Source organism: Euphorbia lathyris, chromosome 3 (assembly GCF_963576675.1).
Source record: "Euphorbia lathyris chromosome 3, ddEupLath1.1, whole genome shotgun sequence".
NCBI classification, from domain to species: domain Eukaryota; kingdom Viridiplantae; phylum Streptophyta; class Magnoliopsida; order Malpighiales; family Euphorbiaceae; genus Euphorbia; species Euphorbia lathyris.
In genome coordinates, this window is record NC_088912.1 from 69750230 (window position 1) to 69771752 (window position 21523).

Below are 21523 nucleotides of genomic sequence, written 5' to 3' on the forward strand. Positions count from 1 at the left end.
TAGGATCCGTTAATCGTTATTTCATATAAAGAGGGATAAGAAGGAATACCTTTTGAAGAACAATCTACCGTTGTTAAAGAAGCGCCCACAATTCTTCTCCGAGATCCCAAGCACGAAGTATAACACGGTGAGGTTAAGATAGAATCAACCCTTATGAGATGCAACCAAAATAGATTGCCTCTAATTAACCAACACAAGATCAAAGAGAAAAGGAGATGAATGTAATTAATCAATCGACGGAAGCCGTATGAATTCTTGTCCACGAAAACGGGAAGTCGAATTCTCTTTCTCTCACTAGCTAGGGATTTCGAAAATCACAAAGGGGGAGGGGATAGGCTTAGTCGAAATTCAGGGGGTATATATAATAACTTGTATCTAAACCCTAGTGAGATAGGAATAGGTTACTTAATAGGAATTCAATTCGGAATAGGATTCCTAATTATTATCTTATAATATATCTAATATATTTAGGATAATAATAAATAACCTAATTGGATAATAATAGGAGTATATTAATCTAATTAAAACTCCTAATTTAATTATCTCTCTTAATTAATTTAATTCACAAACCTAATCAAATTAGGATTAAGGGAATTAAAATAATTCCTAACTTATTATATACAAATTTCGGCCTCCCCTAATTAAATGGGCCTTACTGGGCTCATTTGGGCTTCCATCTATTAATGACATCCATCTCTCTTTTGGTTCCAAGTCTTATGTGTGATCCATTAGGTTCTTACTACTTCTGGCCGTATGCAACTATTAAATTAATTTCTTCAAGAATTATATTTAATCCTTGCATAACGGAATGATGTACTGAGTATGTTATTGGCAAGTCTGTAATCATTCCCCCAGAGTCTGTTAAGAAGACAGGTTGATTCTGTCGTTAACCCTTCCGTATTAGTTACAGTATAATTCGATCCTTTATCAACTATATCCTTGAACTGAATCTTATGACTATGGATGATGTCAAGTCACATATAGCGAGACGTTCGTTTTACTTGTTCAGGCCGAGTCAACTCAAATAGATAGGTTAAGTGAAATCTGTATTTCAAGACTTAAGCTATCACCTTGCAAGGATTTAGAGTCGAGTCTTCCACAAGCGATCCTTGGATATATCTCCCATTAATCGGGAGTGATAAATGCTCAATCCAATGTATAACTACCCTGACATTACTTCCTGTGACACCCAACCTTTGCAGTTCACACCCCAGAGTCATCTCTGTTAAGGATCGTGGGACCGAAGGATCAAAGTCTCACATTCAGTAATTCAGGATGACCAATTAACATTCCTTTGACTCTGAGGATTACTTATACCTATTAATACCAATGAGATGAACAGGTGACAAGGATGAATCTATCCATCCTGTTATCTCAAATCGGATCCCCAATCCTAATGAACGACGTTTCATCGGATCTATGTAACTGTCCAGATATCTATATATATGAAGCTTGTGAGATCAGCTTTCTATCGGACAGAAGACATTGTTACATATAAGTCTCAACAGTGATATATCAATCCTAAACATATCACTTGACTTGGGGTGGTTTTAAGTTTATTAGTTTATTATAAAGTTTTGTCTCACTTCATGCTTGTATGAACACTTTATAATCACTTTAAACAAACTTACGGATTTCCTTTTATTAGACTTTATTTTAGTGCTTAAAAGGGATTGCCTTTATATAGTTATAAAACATATATCTCATTAAAACAAATGATATAAAGAACAATTCATTTACATTAAGTTTGTATCCTGCAACAATTGTCTATAGGACACTAAACCCCAACACACTGCCTGCCTACCTGACGGAGGCCATAAAGGGATTTCCGAAGTTTACAAACTTGTTGAGGTGTGGTTGAGGACAGGCCCAGAGGTAGTTTCATAAAAATATCCTCGTCGAGCTCCCCATGCAGGTAAGCATTATCGATATCTACTTGGTGAATATACCATTTTTGTGCAACGGCAATAGCTAACAGTGCCCGTATTGTGGTGAATTTGGCTACAGGGGCAAAGGTAGCGAAGAAATCCACTCCTTCTTGCTGTGTGTATCCTTTAGCGACAAGCCTGGCCTTAAAACGGGCTACGCTACCATCCGCATTGTGCTTAACCTTGTACACCCAACGGCAGCCGATGGGTTTCTTTCCGGCTGGTAATAGTACCAAATCCCATGTGTGATTTTCTTCAAGTGCATTGAGCTCATCTTGCATGGCCTTAATCCATTTAGGATCTGACTTGGCTTCATTATATGTTGCAGGTTCACGATGGCATGTTAGGTTGATGAAAAAGGCTCTTTTGTGGGAAGGCAACTTATCATATGTGAGGTGTTTGGAAAGCACATATGGAGAGGTTGTATGATTTGGTAGAATAGAACCTCGAGCTAGAGCCAAATGATAGTCTCGAAGATAAGTTGGTAACCTCTTTGTCCTTGTGGGTCTCTGTAACTGTTGCTCTGTTGTTGCCTGCGTGATGTCTTGATCTTCTTCATTTGTGGTTTGTATGGCATCTATATGTTGAGTAATGTCAGGTATTGGTGGATCAACATATGTGTCTAATTCTGTCTCCACATCTTCAGTCATAGATGCCATGTGTAATGTGTCCAATTCTTCTTCGCTACAGAATGATGTGCTTTGTGTTTGATTATTCTCTGAGAACGGAAAGTGATGTTCAAAGAACTTGACATGCCTGGAAAAGAAAATAACGTTAGTGGTTAAATTCAATAATCTGTAGCCCTTTGTTCCATGTCTGTAGCCAAGAAAAACACATTTGATTGCCCGATCCGTGAATTTATTTTTGTGTTGATAAAGGGTAGAGGCATACGCCAAACATCCAAAAATCTTGAGATCCTCTAGGTTGCTCTGCTGTCCATAAATGCGTTCATATGGAGTTTGTCCCTGTATAGGCACAGATGGTAATCTGTTGATGAGGTAGACGGCGTGTCCGACTGCCTCGGACCAAAAATGCTTGGGTAGAGAGCTTTGAAACATGATCACCCTTATAGTATTCATGATGTCTAGATGCTTTCTATCTACTCTGCCATTCTGTTGTGGGGTCTCAGGATAGGACGTCTGATGTATGATGTCGTTTGTTATGTAAAAATCCTTCATGATGAACTCGGGGCCATTATCGGTCCTTACAGTTTTGATGCCTTTGTTTAACTGTCTGCTGATGTATTTGCAAAAATGTTAAAGTGTTGTGCTTGCCTCTCCTTTTGTCTGCATTAGTGTGACCCATGTATACCTGCTATGATCGTCGAGTATGGTCAAAAAATAATGATGGTTAGAGTAAGACTCTTTAACTGGTCCCCATATGTCGACGTGAATTAGATCGAAACATGCTTTGGCTATATTCTGGCTTAATGAAAATGGGATTTTTTTTTCTGCTTGGCCTTTTGACAAATATCACATGGCATTGATTTGTAGGAATTGAAATCATTATTGTTGGTCCCTTATAACGTTACAAGTATAGTTCCAAGGGGGGGTTAGGAACTATTTAAAAATTTTCTAATTTAGGGCAGACTTCTTTTCTTAAGAGAAAAGGTTTTAACAGCGGCGCTGAGTAAACAGCAAGATACTGGCTTAGTCAACTGGTGACTAGGTCAGTTTCTTAACTTGAGTCAGGAGATAGCACTTAGAGTCTATTCCTGAGCTCAGATGTTCGATGCGCACAACTCAGCTTGACCTCTTTACTTGGTCAGTTTTTGGTTATTTAAGCAAGCAATATATATAAGGAGTTTAAGGTAAGAAATGCGTTACTCAGCAGATTTATCCAGGTTCGGCTTCTAAGCCTACGTCCTGTCCCCGAAACACGTTCCGAGCTTTCGAATCCTCTACTGAGCTCTTTAAAGGTAGAGCCTCAAACCTTTTACAATCTTAGAAACTGAGTATAACAAGAGTACCTTCCTCTATACCTCTACTCAATCCTAATCTCTTGCTGAGTACTATAACCGAGTACTCAGCCTCTCCTTTCTAATCTCGAGAAATGATAAGTGTTTGTCCTAAACAATGATTGCTAAGACACCTTAGATGATTGAATAATCACTCTAGACTTTTACACAAAAGATATGAAATTTAGTGTAAGATTGCTTTGCTTTTTGCTTGCAGAACTTGCATAGAAATTTGGTCAGCGTAATGGCTTGATCAAGTTCTGTGTTGAATGAAGCTTCTGATGGCACTATTTATAGAGACGTCTGGACATCGGTCATTTCGAATTTCGAAATAACCGTTGGAGGGAAACGGCTTCCTGTCGTTGTCATCCTGACTTGCTCAGAGCTCTCGGCCAATCAGGTTTGAGTATCTTCTGTCCTCGGTCAGCTTTTGGTCAGCTCGGCAGAGTGTCTCTCCATTTATGGTAATGTCAACTAGACAGCATACTGTGTCGTCTGAACTTTACCCAAAGTGGAAACACTTTGTCTGGAAGTTTTCCTTAGCCAGTTGATGTCTTGTACGCTTTGTCGAATCGACTCAACAGCTTCGTTCCGAAGTTGTTCCCTGAAGGTCTTCTAGATCCTTCTTCTGCTGAGTTGCGTTTTGTCCATAACGACAACGTTTTGACATTCGCGGGCCGAGTTGTCTTGAATCGTTTGACTTGGGCTTTGACTCTTGTATTGGGCTTGGACCTTTTAATCCTTATGTCTTATAAGCAATTTTTAACTCAATATTGAACAAACACATTAGTAGAATAAATCAAAGCATTTAAACTTAGTGTGTTTAGAATATGTTTTTAATTATACTTAAACAATTTTGTCAAATCAAAATTATGTGGAAAGGTGTTTCAACAAACTCCCCCATTTTGATGTTGGCAAAACTATTCAGCGAAGAACTCAGTATTGATCTCCTCCATGATAGTTGACCTAATATAACTTAGCAAACTCCCCCGTAAGGGTTGAGCTACTGACTTAGTTTTACTCTAAAAAATTGAAGGTTTAATCGAGTAAGTCTAAGGTCAGTTTTCAGATATAGGTCAGCTCATGGAACATATTCTATTTTACTCAGTGTTAAGCGGAAGGTTTTATCATTCAGAGGGCGCTGAGTAATTTGTTGTTCAATGAGTTTTATAAGACAATGTTACAAGTCAATGTCAAACATGTTATCAGCATTGGGTTCAATCAATAAATTTTATAAGCATTAAACATAGCTGATTCAATTGAAGATACATAATGACTTAATACACAGCATCGTATAAAAAGAACAATTCATAACTCATGGTTTGAACAGAAGATGCAAGTATTGATATTTAATATAAGTAGTCAGCGTTTACAAACAAAAGTTGAAGACAGGCATAGAGACTACATACTTAGCCTATACTGAGCTAGCCTATATCTATTTGTTTCTCTTCTGTTTGGACTGACTAGACTCATGCTGTGTTCTCGCTTGTTCTTTCTCCCCCATTTTGTCAGCATCGGGAGGAGGAATCCTAAAGGCGTCGGTTAAGACGACTCTGGTCAGTTCTGTGGTCAACGCTTTAAGTCTATCGGCGCTTTCATTGACACCATCAAAGATAGCCACTCCATTATCTGAGACCTCGGAGGGTATATTAAGCTCAGCAGCGCTGATCATGCTGACTATGAAAGCTTGAGATTTACCTACCCAAGTAAGTGCATCAGTCAGACCAGCAACGACTTGATGGAATGTTTTGAGTAATGAGTGAAGGAAATTAAGGCTAAGGTATAGCAGCAGAAATATAAAAATTTTAGCCTACTTCCTTTTAACCATAGGATCCGTTAATCGTTATTTCATATAAAGAGGGATAAGAAGGAATACCTTTTGAAGAACAATCTATCGTTGTTAAAGAAGCGCCCACAATTCTTCTCCGAGTTCCCAAGCACGAAGTATAACACGGTGAGGTTAAGTTAGAATCAACCCTTATGAGATGCAACCAAAATAGATTGCCTCTAATTAACCAACACAAGATCAAAGAGAAAAGGAGATGAATGAAATTAATCAATCGACGGAAGCCGTATGAATTCTTGTCCACGAACTAGGGGATGCGAATTCACTTTCTCTCTCTAATTGTATGTTTCGAAAATCACAATAAAGGGGAGGGATTAGGCTTAGTCGAAATTCATGTATTAGGGGGGTATATATAATAACTTGTATCTAAACCCTAGTTAGATAGGAATAGGTTACTTAATAGGAATTCAATTCGGAATAGGATTCCCAATTATTATCTTATAATATATCTAATATATCTAGGATAATAATAAATAACCTAATTGGATAATAATAGGAGTATATTAATCTAATTAAAACTCCTAACTTAATTATCTCTTAATTAATTTAATTCACAAACCTAATCAAATTAGGATTAATGGAATTAAAATAATTCCCTAATTTATTATATATAAATTTCGGCCTCCCCTAATTAAATGGGCCTTACTGGGCTCATTTGGGCTTCCATCTATTAATGACATCCATCTCTCTTTTGGTTCCAAGTCTTATGTGTGATCCATTAGGTTCTTACTACTTCTGGCCGTATGCAACTATTAAATTAATTTCTTCAAGAATTATATTTAATCCTTGCATAACGGAATGATGTACTGAGTATGTTATTGGCAAGTCTGTAATCATTCCCCCAGAGTCCGTTAAGAAGACAGGTTGATTCTGTCATTAACCCTTCCGTATTAGTTACAGTATAATTCGATCCTTTATCAACTACATCCTTGAACTGAATCTTATGACTATGGGTGATGTCAAGTCACATATAGCGAGACGTTCATTTTACTTGTATAGGCCGAGTCAACTCAAATAGATAGGTTAAGTGAAATCTGTATTTCTTACTCTTAAGCTATCACCTTGCAAGGATTTAGAGTCGAGTCTTCCACAAGCGATCCTTGGATGTATCTCCCATTAATCGGGAGTGATAAATGCTCAATCCAATGTATAACTACCCTGACATTACCTCCTGTGACACCCAACCTTTGCAGTTCACACCCCAGAGTCATCTCTGTTAAGGATCTTGGGACCGCAGGATCAAAGTCTCACATTCAGTAATTCAGGATGACCAATTAACATTCCTTTGAGTCTGAGGATTAGTTATACCTATTAATACCAATGAGATGAACAGGTGACAAAGGATGAATCTACCCATCCTGTTATCTCAAATCGGATCCCCAATCCTAATGAACGACGTTTCATCGAATCTATGTAACTGTCCAGATATCTATATATATATGAAGCTTGTGAGATCAGCTTTCTGTCGGACAGAAGACATTGTTACATACAAGTCTCAACAGTGATATATCAATCCTAAACATATCACTTGACTTGGGGTGGTTTTAAGTTTATTAGTTTATTATAAAGTTTTGTCTCACTTCATGCTTGTATGAACACTTTATAATCACTTTAAACAAACTTACGGATTTCCTTTTATTAGACTTTATTTAGTGCTTAAAAGGGATTGCCTTTATATAGTTATAAAACATATATCTTATTAAAATAAATGATATAAAGAACAATTCATTTACATTAAGTTTGTATCCTAGAACAATTGTCTATAGGACACCAAACCCCAACATACTCCCACTTGGACTAAACCCAATTGTTTCTAAAACTTATCCCAGTAGAAGTTAAATGACGATCATGTACTTTCTGGGTTAAAGGCTTTGTCAACGGATCTGGAACGTTGTCCTCTGTAGGTACTCTTTCTATTCTCACATCTCCTCTAGCCACAATCTCTCTTATGATGTGGCATCGCTTTAGGTAGTGCTTGGATGCATTATGAGACCGTGGTTCCTTTGCTTGCGCAATGGATCCATTGTTATCACAGTACAGAGTAATGGGATTGACAATGTCAGGCACCACACCTAGTTCTGTAATGAACTTTCTAATCCAAAATGCTTCCTTTGCTGCTTCCGCAGCAGCGATGTACTCTGACTCGGTCGTAGAGAAAGCTACGCTTCCCTGCTTGGAACTTTTCCAACTGACCGCGCCCCCATTCAAGATAAACAGGTATCCTGATTGGGATTTAAAATCATTCTCATCTGTGAGATGACTAGCGTCTGAAAATCCTTCAATTTTCAGATCTCCTTCTCCGTACACTAGGAACATATCTTTAGTCCTTCTCAAGTACTTAAGAATGTTCTTGACGGCAGTCCAATGCTTGTCTCCCGGATTCCCTTGGTAATGACTCGTTACAGATAACGCGAACGCTACGTCAGGTCTAGTGCATAGCATAGCATACATAATCGAACCGATCGCGCTGGCGTACGGGACTACAGCCACATGCGTCGTTTGTCATCATCAGTTTTAGGACATTGATGATTGTTTAACTTTACTCCATGTAGCATGGGTAAGTTACCTCATTTCGATTCAAGCATGCTAAACCGATTGAGCACCTTTTCAATGTATGTAGCCTGTGAAAGACCAAGCAGTCTTCTCGATCTATCTCTATAGATCTTTATACCAAGTATATAAGCTGCTTCACCAAGGGCTTTCATTGAGAAGTTACCGGATAACCATACTTTTACCGACTGTAATAGAGCAATGTCATTTCCCATTAACAGTATATCGTCCACATATAGTATGAGAAATGCTATAGAGCTTCCACTTGCTTTCTTGTAAATGCAAGCTTCTTCGCAATTTTGTTCGAAACCAAATTGTTTTATGGTTTCGTCAAAATGCTTGTTCCAGCTTCTAGATGCTTGCTTGAGTCCATAAATGGATCTCTGAAGTTTGCAAACTTTATTTGCATCCTTTGATATGAAACCTTCAGGCTGCATCATGTATACATCCTCAAGCAGGTTTCCATTTAGGAAAGCTGTTTTCACATCCATTTGCCAAATCTTATAATCGTAGTGAGCGGCAATAGCAAGCATGATTCTGATTGATTTGGACATAGCAACAGGAGAGAAGGTTTCGTCATAATCAACACCTTGTTTTTGACGATATCCTTTCGCTACCAGCCTAGCCTTGTAGGTGCTAACCTTTCCATCCATGTCAGTCTTCTTTTTGAAGATCCACCTGCACCCAATGGGAATTATCCCTTCATGTGGATCAACCAAAGTCCACACTTGGTTAGTATACATGGAATCCATTTCAGAATCCATGGCCTCAAGCCATGCTTTAGAATCTGGACTAGTAAGAGCCTTTTCATAGTTTTCGGGTTCGTCGTCTAACACGGGAACCTCGTTATCATCTCCCACTAGAAAACCATAGCTAACTGGGAGTTCACGAACTCTTCGTGATCTACAATAGGTGCCACTGGAGTCTCATCTAATGGGACTTCTTCGGGTACCTCAACCGCTTCTGTTGTTTCAGTCGGTGTTTCTTCCTCTTGAACTTCGTCGAGTTCAATCATGCTTCCCTTTTGTGTTTCTTCGAGAAACTCTTTCTCTAAGAAGGTTGTGTGCTTGGATACGATTACTTTCTGATCATCTGGATGATAGAAGTAATATCCCATAGTTTCCTTAGGGTATCCAATGAAGAAACATTTATCAGATTTCGAATCTAGTTTGTCGGACGCAATGCGTTTGACAAACGCTGAACAACCCCATATTCTCATGAATGAGAACACGGGTTTCCTACCAACGAACAATTCATATGGTGTGGAACTAGCGGATTTAGTTGGCACTCGATTTAGGGTGAAGAGGGCAGTTTCTGAGGCATAGCCCCAGAACGACTTTGGAAGTAAGGCCATGCTCATCATGGATCGTACCATATCTAGTAGGGTACGGTTTCTCCTCTCGGATACGCCATTGTGTTGTGTTGTATAGGGAGGTGTCCATTGTGAGCATATCCCACATTCAGTTAGATAATTCAGGAAATCATCTGAAAGATATTCGCCACCTCGATCAGATCGAAGCGTCTTTATTTTCCTTTCTAATTGATTTTCCACTTCATTCTTGAAGCATTTGAATTTCTCAAAAGCTTCTGATTTGTGCTTCATCAAATAGACGTAACCATATCGGGTATGGTCATCTATGAAGCTTATGAAGTATCTGAATCCTCCTCTTGATTGGACTGACATAGGACCGCATACATCTGAATGAATAAGTCCTAGAGTGTCTGATACACGCTCACCTTTATTGCTAAAGGGTGTCTTTGTCATTTTACCTTTTAAACATGATTCGCATGTTTCCAATGATTCATGATCGATTGGATCTATAAGCCCATCTGAATGTAGCTTTAGCATGCGTCTCTTGTTTATATGGCCTAAACGACAATGCCACAAGTAAGTTGAATTATCTATCTTATGTCTTTTGGTATCAATTGCAAAAACAGGAGTTTTATCATCTAACACATAAATCCCATTTTGTGATATTCCTAAAAAATAAAAGATCGAATCTTTATAAAAATTGCAACTATTGTTCTTTATTGAAATATGAAAACCGTCGTCAACAAGACGGCTAAAAGAAATAATGTTACGAGACATCTCAGGAACGTATAAACAATTCCTTAATTCTATTACAAGGCCAGAGGGCAAAGGTAAAACATAATCTCCAATTGCGAGGGCGGCAACTCTTGCTCCATTTCCAACTCGCAAGTTTATGCTTCCTTTCTTTAGTTCCTTAGTCTGATTTAGTTCCTGCATATTTGTACAAATATGAGATCCACATCCGGTATCAAGTACCCAAGATTCAGACAGTGAAACTGTGTTTATTTCAATATAGAACATACCAGATGTAGAAGCACCGCCTTTTCCCTTCTTGAGGGTGGCTAGATACTCCTTGCAGTTTCTCTTCCAATGCCCGTCTTTACCACAGAAGTGGCACTCTCCTTTGGGCTTCTTCACTTCCTTTCCCTTGGACACAGCTTTCTTACCTTTCTTGGGATGTTTAGGATTGGGAAAATTCCCTTTCCTTTTCTTCGATCCCTCAATTACAAGAGCCGATATGGTCTTGTCTTTCTTCATATTGGGCTCAACTGACTTGAGCATGTTTGCAAGCTCTTCAAGAGAGGTTTGCAAGTCATTCATCTGATAGTTCATAATGAACTGTGAATAACTTTCTGGGAGGGATTGAAGAATTAAGTCAACACTTAATTCGTTATCCATCGCAAATCCAATACTAGAAAGTTTGGTAATGTAGCCAATCATCTTGACACAATGTGTCATGACTGATGTGCCCTCTTGCATCCTGCAACGATATAACAGCTTGGATATCTCGTAGCGTTCGCACCTGGTTTGTTTCCCAAACAATTCCTTTAGGTGCATGATGATGGAATAGGCATTCATCTCCTCATGTTGCCTTTGTAATTCCGATGTCATCGATGCAAGTATGATGCATCCGGCATGATCGTCATCAGCCTTGTGCTTCTGATAAGCATCAATTTCCTCGATGGGAGCATCATCTTCAGGGACAGGGGGTATCGATGTATCAAGTACATACCCAATTTTCTCAAACTTCAAAACAATTTTGAGGTTGCGAAACCAGTCGGTGAAGTTTGAACCATTCAGTTTGTTATCGGTAAGAATGTTTTGCAGATTGGTTTTAGTCATGATTTTAAGAGTGTGTGTTTAAACAAAACCTGAGAGTGAGAAAGAGTAAACGCATGTCATTCATTTGCTTTAAAGTATAACAATCTAAAATTATAGGCCTTTTAATTTATTTCAGATTGCTCCCACTATTTTGCCAAATTAATAGCCCTCCATATTAATTCGAAGAATTTCACAAATCCTTTAGTGAGCTAGGATCCTAACTCCTGAGATTTCGCCTTGAGTTTACTCAACAAGCTAGTCTCATTCATTAGGTAGATTCATATGATCAATCACATCTCTAATGTGATTCCTAGGTTATTGGGTTACTAACCACATTAGTAACTAATATGCTATTCATATTAATCCCAACCATCTTGCCCATTAGTTTATGACAACATGAGTTTACTCATCCAATTATCATAATCTAATTTAAGTATTACCCCATATTCATGAAAGAACGATTTTCGATAATTTAGATGTTACCATAAGACCCCGAGCTTGAGTTTACTCAACAACCCAAAGGCCCCCAGTACTGCCGGCTGAATTATAATATTAGGGAGGGGCAACCGATTTTAATAACCTGCTTATTTACTTAACTTTTTAATGAGGGATTTTATTTTAGGTCTCATAATCTAACTTAGTCTTGATTTGCTTTAGCATACATCAGACACATACATTCACATACATTGGCGTTATGGACATATCATCTAAATTATTCCGTCGAGCCAGAGACGGAATAAAAGGGCAAACCTAAGGAAATACTAACTATTACATATTTCTCTTTAGGTCCTCCGTCTTCTCCATGACGCCTTGAAATTACATATTAATTTCTATACTACTATAAGAAAACTTCAATTGAATTGAAGGGAATCGGATGAGAGGAGAAATTACAATAGATAGTAGAAAGGCAGGACGCGCAGGCCCTATTTCAAAAATACCAAAAGACTAAAAGAGGGTCCAAATATGTCCATAACTCCAAACATGCATAGACTCAATTAAATAAATTTAATTGGTTGATTACATAACCGTCTTATGTAATATTTAGGTTAATCACATTAACTCGTCAAATTAACTTTCATCCAATTTTACTTCTAATCGTTTTGTATCTTTATATTAATTCTTAGATTAATATAACCATATAAAACGTTGATTATGCATGTCCCAATTATTTTGATTTCAATTCATTTAACACTTTGATTTACAACTTGGTAAAAACAAACTTTTAAACGAATTTTCATTCGATAATCAAAACAGAAAACTATTAATTTCTGAAACATATATATATATATATATATAAAATGTTTTCAAGCCGATTTTAACAATTCAAATCAAGTGGGATTCGGGCTGGGGCCCGAAACTGGGCTGCTGCCGTTTGGCAGCAACCCTGCGGCTGCGCACGCGGCTGCTGCCGCGAGGCAGCAGCCGCGCGACAGCGGCTGGTCGCGCCGTGAGGCGCGATCCGAGCCGCTGTCGTATTTATTTATTTTTATAAAACATATATATATATATATATATATATATATATATATATATATATCAGATTTTAAAACGGTTTTAAAAACGATTTTCAGAAATAGGAAAAACTACAATAGGTTTCCGTTTTGTCTTTTAGAATTAATAAAACTAATTTTATTAACCTAACTATAAAACTAATAGATTTTGTTATAATGATTATCAACCGAAATACTTAGGAACATACGCATAATCTATTTTAATTAACAATTAACTAAAATTTATTTATCTTTAGAATTAATTAATCAAACTATTTGTTAATTAATCCTAACCATAAATATTTATTCAATCCTATTGAAAAACTTCTAAATTTTCATATATGAAATAACGGATTTAACGATGGCTCTGATACCACTGAAGGAAATTAAGGCTAAGGTATAGCAGCGGAAATATAAAAATTTTAGCCTACTTCCTTTTAACCATAGGATCCGTTAATCGTTATTTCATATAAAGAGGGATAAGAAGGAATACCTTTTGAAGAACAATCTACCGTTGTTAAAGAAGCGCCCACAATTCTTCTCCGAGTTCCCAAGCACGAAGTATAACACGGTGAGGTTAAGTTAGAATCAACCCTTATGAGATGCAACCAAAATAGATTGCCTCTAATTAACCAACACAAGATCAAAGAGAAAAGGAGATGAATGAAATTAATCAATCGACGGAAGTCGTATGAATTCTTGTCCACGAACTAGGGGATGTGAATTCACTTTCTCTCTCTAATTATATGTTTCGAAAATCACAATAAAGGGGAGGGATTAGGCTTAGTCGAAATTCATGTATTAAGGGGGTATATATAATAACTTGTATCTAAACCCTAGTTAGATAGGAATAGGTTACTTAATAGGAATTCAATTCGGAATAGGATTCCCAATTATTATCTTATAATATATCTAATATATCTAGGATAATAATAAATAACCTAATTGGATAATAATAGGAGTATATTAATCTAATTAAAACTCCTAACTTAATTATCTCTTAATTAATTTAATTCACAAACCTAATCAAATTAGGATTAATGGAATTAAAATAATTCCCTAATTTATTATATATAAATTTCGGCCTCCCCTAATTAAATGGGCCTTACTGGGCTCATTTGGGCTTCCATCTATTAATGACATCCATCTCTCTTTTGGTTCCAAGTCTTATGTGTGATCCATTAGGTTCTTACTACTTCTGGCCGTATGCAACTATTAAATTAATTTCTTCAAGAATTATATTTAATCCTTGCATAACGGAATGATGTACTGGGTATGTTATTGGCAAGTCTGTAATCATTCCCCCAGAGTCCGTTAATAAGACAGGTTGATTTTGTCGTTAACCCTTCCGTATTAGTTACAGTATAATTCGATCCTTTATCAACTACATCCTTGAACTGAATCTTATGACTATGGGTGATGTCAAGTCACATATAGCGAGACGTTCGTTTTACTTGTATAGGCCGAGTCAACTCAAATAGATAGGTTAAGTGAAATCTGTATTTCTTACTCTTAAGCTATCACCTTGCAAGGATTTAGAGTCGAGTCTTCCACAAGCGATCCTTGGATGTATCTCCCATTAATCGGGAGTGATAAATGCTCAATCCAATGTATAACTACCCTGACATTACCTCCTGTGACACCCAACCTTTGCAGTTCACACCCCAGAGTCATCTCTGTTAAGGATCTTGGGACCGCAGGATCAAAGTCTCACATTCAGTAATTCAGGATGACCAATTAACATTCCTTTGAGTCTGAGGATTAATTATACCTATTAATACCAATGAGATGAACAGGTGACAAGGATGAATCTACCCATCCTGTTATCTCAAATCGGATCCCCAATCCTAATGAACGACGTTTCATCGGATCTATGTAACTGTCCAGATATCTATATATATGAAGCTTGTGAGATCAGCTTTCTGTCGGACAGAAGACATTGTTACATACAAGTCTCAACAGTGATATATCAATCCTAAACATATCACTTGACTTGGGGTGGTTTTAAGTTTATTAGTTTATTATAAAGTTTTGTCTCACTTCATGCTTGTATGAACACTTTATAATCACTTTAAACAAACTTACGGATTTCCTTTTATTAGACTTTATTTTAGTGCTTAAAAGGGATTGCCTTTATATAGTTATAAAACATATATCTTATTAAAATAAATGATATAAGTGGGATGACCTGGTCAGTGACTGGAGTTGTGTTTTCAATCTGCATTTGGTTAGATTGGGAAAGAGTTTGATCGGCAGAGATGATGAGTGGAGAGGAAGTAATCCGGATGCTGTCGGTGCTAACTGAGACAGGAATGTTCTGAGTCAGCACAATGCTTAGATTGACAGCATCAACGGGAATGGATTCCACTTGACTCGTAGAATTTGTGGAAGCATTCAAGTCGGCATGTTCCTTTAGTGAAGAAACAGAGGCTTGCTTTTCTAGAGAGGCCGGTGGAGTAGAGGATGGTTGCTTTCTGAAAAATTTCAGCTTTAGTGCAGAAGGGTCCTTGGTTGGCTTCTGAATAACAAAGTCAGGAAGGATTGGTTGTTGAACAGGAATGTCACTGACTGTCTTCTGACTTGCCTTAACCAATCTTCTTCTGCGAGGAGGAGGGTCAGCTTGAATAGACTCTCCTGAGTGAGATGGAGAAGTTTCTTCTTGATCAGCTTCTTGATCAGCATTAAGCTGGTCAGCTTGTTTTTGTACTTGATCAACATTGTGTTGGTCATGTTCTTGTTCTTCTCCAGCAGCCAACTCAGTATTGGCTTGCTCAGCTTCAATCTCACTAGCTGTCTCCTCGGAGTGAGCTTCATCACTGTTTTCTTCTCCTTGTTCCTCATCTTCTTCATCCTCCCCATCCAATTCTTCCTCAACTTGTGCAATGAACTGATCATCCAGATGCACCTCATCTTATTGATGCTCAGCTACAGTTCCTAGACACTGTGTGTAGTGAGAATCACCAGGCACAACAACGTCAGTAGGTATAGCATCAATGGGAGTCAGTGTAGAAGACTTTTGCTTCTTTTGAGGCTGCACATCAGCATCTGTTCTTTCCTCAGTTTCATGCTCATCTTGCCTGCTCCTTTTCTCAGCTGACTTAGGTTTCTCCTGACCTGGTTCAGCAGCTGACTTAGGCTTCTTGGCCTGAGGCTCAGCCTTCTTTGAAGGAGTTCCAGCAGCTTTTCTCTTACGGGTAGCTGGAGCTTTTGTCCTTCTTCTTTGCTGGGGAGCTGTTCCCTCAGCTTATTGTTCACCAACAGCAGCGGCTTTTGCTTTCTTTAGGGGCTGATTGAATTTTAACACCCTCAGCGAAGCAGCTGTGATCTCAGATCCTCTAGCTTTAACTTCATCAGTCAGGTCTATTTGATGATCAATAAGGATCCTGGTGATGAGCGAGCCCAGCCTGAGAGTTCCAGTGCTCCTCAGGAACCCAGCAATTAGGAATACTGGCATGTTGATCGGCTTGTATGTCAGCATATGCCATATGAAGCATTACTCAAAGTTCGTTGTTGAGGTGGTGCAGTTGATCTTAGGATAAATGAAGTAGGTCAGCAGATAGTGAGCCATCTTTTGGTGCTGACCCATAGAGGAACTGGAGACTTCTCCTGAGTGGCCTTCAGGTTTACAGAAGGTGACTTCGTACCCAGTACCGTCATGATCTCCAGATCTTCTCAGCTTTGCTCCTTCATTTTTCAACTTCAGCAAATTCGCCAAATAGGTGGGATTGATGAAAATCGTTTTCCCCCTTACTACTGTTGCCAGATAGTCCTGGTTATCATCAGCGACTTGGAGGTTCTTGTAGAATTCCCTTACTAGGTCAGAATAGGTGTGATCCCTAATAGAGAACAGCTCGGTCCATCCATTTTGCGATATCCATTCGCAGAAGGGTTGCTCGGAAGTCACGAAGGACTCAGAGACCCATCATGAGAAGTCCACTTTCCATTCGCTAATGTTATAAAAAACCTTGGTATAGGTTCTGATTTTGGTCGGTTTTCCTTTGGAGGAGGTAGCTTGCCCAGTTTTTCCTTTACTCGGCATAGTGACCTTGGTAGTTTCAGGCACAGAAGTTTGCCTGGAGGGTTCATCGGAGCTGGTCTTAGGGTGACCGACACCGGAGATGTTGACGGAAACTTTAGTCATAGTTTCAGAACAAGTTTGGGAAGCTTTGAGAGTTTTTAGAGAGAAAGCTTTGCCTTAGAATTCGGTAGGTGTAAAGAAAATAAAGAATGGGGATTTACCCATTATTTATAGCGGTGAAGAGTGGATCTTATCGAATCCATGTGTCAGTTTTGCTTTGGGATTGTCAACCGACAAAGATCCTGGCATTTATGACACATTCGGCGCGTACGTCATCCTAGGTGGCTATTCGCGTGCTTAAGCATTAAGTGCAACGGATCTAACACTCAGCATTTAGAATACTAAGCGTTTTGAATTCTGAGTGGTCAGTAGTATATGAAAGGATGATTTCTCAATTTAAGATTACTACTCGGTGTGCATATTGACTCAGTATTGATGTGTATTTTGTGTTAAGTACTCAGCATAACAATCACTCAGCATGCATTTGCATAAATCATTCAGCATAGTAATTCACTCAGCATAAATTTATATTTTAGAACAGGAATTTACTGAAGAGGATTAAACATACCAATGGCTTCTCTCAGTATGCTGAACTGTTCACGAGCCAGTGGCTTTGTGAAGATATCCGCAAGCTGCTCATCCGTTGGGACGTAGGTCAGCTTTATCTCCCTTTTGAGTACATGGTCTCTAATGAAGTGATGCCTTATGCTGACATGCTTCATTCTGCTGTGTTGAATTGGGTTCTTTGATAGATCAATTGCACTTTTGTTGTCACATTTGACCTCAATTGTCTTTGTTTGAACACCATAGTCTTCAAGTTGTTGCTTAATCTATAGGACTTGAGCCACACAGTGACCAGCAGCAATGTACTCAGCTTCAGTGGTAGACAAGGCTACTGACGCCTGCTTCTTGCTGAACCAAGATACAAGACAGCTTCCTAAGAAATGACATCCTCCAGAGGTGCTTTTTCGTTCTAGCTTGTCTCGACCATAGTCAGCGTTAGTGTATCCAACGAGTGTAAAGCCATGAGTGTTGGGATACCATAAACCTGCGTTCACTGAGCTTTGCAAGTATCTAAGGATTCTTTTTACAGCTATGTAATGAGATTCCTTAGGATTAGATTGATATCTAGCACAGTAGCATACTGAGAACTGAATGTCCGGTCTACTGGCTGTTAAGTAAAGTAGAGAGCCTATCATACCTCGATACAATTTGCTGTCTACTGACTTACCATTCTCGTCAGCGCAGAGGACAGTGTCAGTGCCCATAGGAGTGGATATTGGCTTGCAATTTTCCAAGTCATATTTCTTTAATATCTCATTGGCATATTTAGCTTGACTGATGAAGATGCCATTCTTTCCTTGTTTTATTTGAAGTCCGAGGAAGAAGTTGAGTTCTCCCATCATCGACATTTCAAACTCAGTCTGCATTTGTTTGCTAAATTCCTTGCACATTGATTCGTTAGTCGCACCAAATATTATATCATCAACATAAATTTGAGCCAGCAGGGTATCTTTACCCTTTCTCTTAATGAATAAGGTTGTATCAGCTTTGCCTCTGACATAATTTCTAGTCAGCAGGAAACTGGTCAGCCTCTCATGCCAAGCACGTGGTGCTTGCTTGAGGCCGTACAGAGCCTTTTTGAGTTTATAAACGTGGTTTGGGAATTTTGGATCCTCAAACCCTGGAGGTTGATTAACATAAACTTCCTCGTTTATAACTCCATTAAGAAATGCACTCTTAATATCCATTTGGAATAATTTAAGGTTCATGTAAGATGCATATGCACATAAGATCCTAATAGCTTCTAGCCTTGCCACTGGGGCAAAGGTCTCACCGTAGTCAATACCTTCTTGCTGACTGTAGCCCTGAGCTACAGGCCTTGCTTTGTTCCTGACTACATTTCCTTGCTCATCCAGTTTGTTGCGGAAGACCCATCTTGTTCCAATGGTCTTCTGACTCCTTAGATGTGGCACTAGCTCCTATACATCGTTTTTTCTGAATTGGTCGAGTTCCTCTTGCATTGCGCTCATCCAGAATTCATCTTCCTCAGCATCAGTGAAGTTCTTAGGTTCCTGAACTGAGATGAAGGCTACATTGCTGAGGTACCTCCTGAGTTGATTCCTCGTCATCAGGGTATTCCCAGCAGAATCAAGGATTGCACTCTCTGAGTGCCCTCTTGGAATCCTTATCTCTTTAGGTAGATTGATGTCTTGTGCTGTCTGTGTTTCAACAATCTCTGCAGAAGTAGACTGGTCAGTGAAAACAATCTTAGGTTCACTCTTACTCTTGGTCAACCTTTTAGTGAATGACTCAGCAGCTGGTTCTTGGTCAGCGGTTGCTGAGTGTGGATCATCCTCGGTCAGTGGCTGGTATCTACCTGCAGGGTTAGTCTCATCGAATTCAACATGTACTGACTCTTCTAAAGTTTGAGTTCGTTTATTGAAAACTCTGTATGCTTTGCTGTTTGTTGAGTAGCCTAAAAAGATAGCCTCATCAGCTTTTGAGTCAAACTTTGCTAAGCTATCTTTGGTATTCAAAATAAAACATTTACAGCCAAAGGCACGAAAGTATCCAATGTTGGGCTTTCTTCCTTTCCAAAGTTCATAGGGGTTTTTCTTTAATATAGGTCTAACTAGAGCCCTATTAAGAATATAGCACGCTGTGTTAACAGCCTCTCCCCAAAAATACTTAGGAAGCCTATGCTCATCCAGCATTGTCCTGGCTATTTCAACCTAAGTTCTGTTCTTCCTTTGAACAACCCCATTTTGTTGAGGTGTTCTAGGAGCAGAGAAATTATGGTCAATGCCGCTGGCTTCACAGAATTCAACAAACTTTTGGTTTTTGAATTCTCCACCATTATCACTTCGGATGTGAGCCAATTTTAGGTCTTTATCATTTTCAATTTTTCTAACCAAATTTGAAAATGTCTCAAAGGTCTCATCCTTGCTACTCAGCAAGATGACCCAAGTGTACCGAGAGAAGTCATCTACAATGACCAAGGAAAATCTTCTTCCACCCAGACTCAGCGGCTGGACTGGACCGAAGAGATCCAAGTGTAGTAACTCTAACGGACGCTTAGTTGAGACAATGTTTTTGCTGTGAAAAGATTGTTTGGTTTGTTTTCTAGCTTGGCAAGCGTGGCATAATTGATCTTTTTCAAATTTAAGTTCAGGCAATCCCTCAACCAATTGTTTTCTTGCTAATTTGGCCAGGAGGTCCATGCTTACATGACCAAGTCTCCTGTGCCATAGCCAGGAATTTTCTTCCTTTGATACTAAGCATACAGTTTTTGAAAACTTTTTCTCTAAGTCTAGCATAAAGACATTATCTATGCGAGGGGCAGTTAAAATTAACTCATTTGATTTACCCTCGTATATTTTACATCCAGTAGCATCAAATATAACTTTTCTCCCATTGTCATATAGCTGAGCTACGCTGAGTAAGTTATATTTGAGTCCGCTGACTAGGGAGACAGATTCAATAGTAGGATTACCTCCAATGGTTCCTGACCCTACTATCTTACCCTTCTTATTGTCTCCAAAACTTACGCTTCCTCCTCGTTTACGCTCAAACGTGATGAATTGAGTTTCATCACCAGTCATATGCCTCGAGCATGCGCTGTCAATATACCACATCTTTGACTTCTCAGCACACCTCAGCCTTACCTCATTTGATTGCTCCTCATCGTCAGATGCAACGGAGGAGACAGCATGCTCAGAGACGCACGGCTCAGCAAGTTCGTCAGCCATGAAGCATATCTTCGCTGACTCGGTGGCCTCAGTTTCTGTTGATGAAGACTCATCACTGTCGCTCCATGTAGCCACCATTGCCTTTTTGCCGTTCTTCTTATCTTTCCTCAGCGTGGGGCAGCTTGACTTTATATGGACAGTTTGATGACATTCAAAGCATGTAATGGGCTTTGAGTTGTCTTTCTTGTATTTGCTGTCGCTGGACTCAGCTTTATACTTATCAAACTTTCTGTAAGGCTTCTTAGAGTATTTGTCATTTTTCCTGAACAGCCTTTTCATCTTCCTTGTGAACATAGCCATCTCTTCATCATCTGTTGAGCTCCCATCAGTGGAGTCAGCTTTCATGACAAGAGATTTCTGCTTCTTGTCTTCAGACTTTTCCTTCACCTCGAAGTTTTTCATTGATATCTCATGGGTCAGCAACGAGCCAATGAGTTCGTCCTATTTGTAGGTGGTTAAGTCATGAGCTTCCTCAACAGCGGTCTTCTTTGCTTGCCAGTATTTAGGAAGACTCCTCAGTATCTTTTTGACTTGTTCTTCCTCAGTGAAGATCTTCGCAAGTCTCTTGAGCTCATTTATGATGTTGGTAAACCTTGCATTCATGTCAGATATGCCCTCATCATTGTTCATCTCGAACAGCTTGTACAGTCTCATCTGCTGGTTCACCTTGGACTCCTTTACTTTATTGGTTCCTTCGTAGGTGACCTCCAGCTTCTTCCAGATCTCTTGCGCCGACTCACAACCTGAAATTTTATTATATTCAGCACCATCGAGCGCATAGTGAAGCAT